This window comes from Octopus bimaculoides, chromosome 26, assembly GCF_001194135.2.
Source record: "Octopus bimaculoides isolate UCB-OBI-ISO-001 chromosome 26, ASM119413v2, whole genome shotgun sequence".
Classification (NCBI taxonomy): domain Eukaryota; kingdom Metazoa; phylum Mollusca; class Cephalopoda; order Octopoda; family Octopodidae; genus Octopus; species Octopus bimaculoides.
In genome coordinates, this window is record NC_069006.1 from 22374290 (window position 1) to 22375557 (window position 1268).

Sequence of the window (1268 nt, forward strand, 5' to 3'; positions counted from 1 at the left end):
TAAGTATAGAAAACAATTAAATTTTGGAAAAATTAAAAGAAAAGTTTTTTAAAAAGAATATTTGCATAGTATTCAAATACAAGGGGCGTTTTCCTTGTTTCTGCCTGTTTCTATCTCTCTTGCTTACTCTTGTGTGTTTGAAGTCATTGTGAATTCTTGGTAGGGAAGAAGGAATAGGAGAAGGAGGAGGAGAAGAAGAAGAATGCGGGAGTGCCATGATAGTAGTATGTTAAATGGTCAAGTGTCCTGAAGATGACCTGTTGTGGATGATAGTAGGGAAAACATCTCTTTTGAATGTTTTGTTTATAAGATTTGTGTAGGTGTTATTCTAAACAGCAATAGTGGTAAAGTTAGGAAGGAGGTGGCGGAGAGGAAGGAGAAGAAGAAGAAGAAAGAGAAGGGAGAATAAGAAGGAATGTAGGTGGTATGATAGTAGTAAGGTGTTAAATGGTCTAGTGACCTAAAAGTGGCTCATTATGTATTATAACGGTGATTGGGACTGTTTTTTTAATGAATTCTTAGGAATCTCTCGAGTGTGTCATTTTTAGTATTTGCGTTGTGTGTTTGTTTTATTCTAAGGCCACAGTGGATATGTCCTTTGACCAAGCCACTGTTTACAATGTTAAACATTTCGATAGAAGATCCATTTTTCGCCACCAGTCACAAATCTATCCAAAAAGGGTGAAATGAGTTCGCGAGAATGGAGAAAAGAGCAGATGAGCATATGTCAACTTGGGATTTGAAGTTGCTTTCAGACAATTCATGAGGCACCCATTTTCCAAGTTTAGGAACCTTTCCAAGTTGTTGAAGACAATGACGAACAGTTGTATGGTTTGAACTAAGCTTTATTGTCAATTCTTCAACTGATAATGCAGGATTTTCTTCAAGTAATGCCTCAAGGAGCTTCTCATCAAACTCAACTGGACGTCCTGTTCGATCTTCATCTTCAAGGCTGAAATCTCCATTTCTGAATTTTGCAAACCATCTTCTGCAAGTTGTTTCATTCAAGCATTCTTTCCCATAAAATGAGTGTATGTTTCGAGTCGCTTTGGCTGAAGAGTTTCCTTTTTTTGTACTTATAAAGCATTATGTGCCTCAAATGTGCTTCATCATAGATTAGCTACTGTCATCTCAGCCTATGCACCTCAACCGGGGCTACCAGATGGTCTGAAAGACCAATTCTATGATACCCTCTTGCAAACTACCTCGTTGACGAGTGACAGGGACCTTCGCTTTGTGGCTGGAGACTTCAACGGTCATGTCGGACG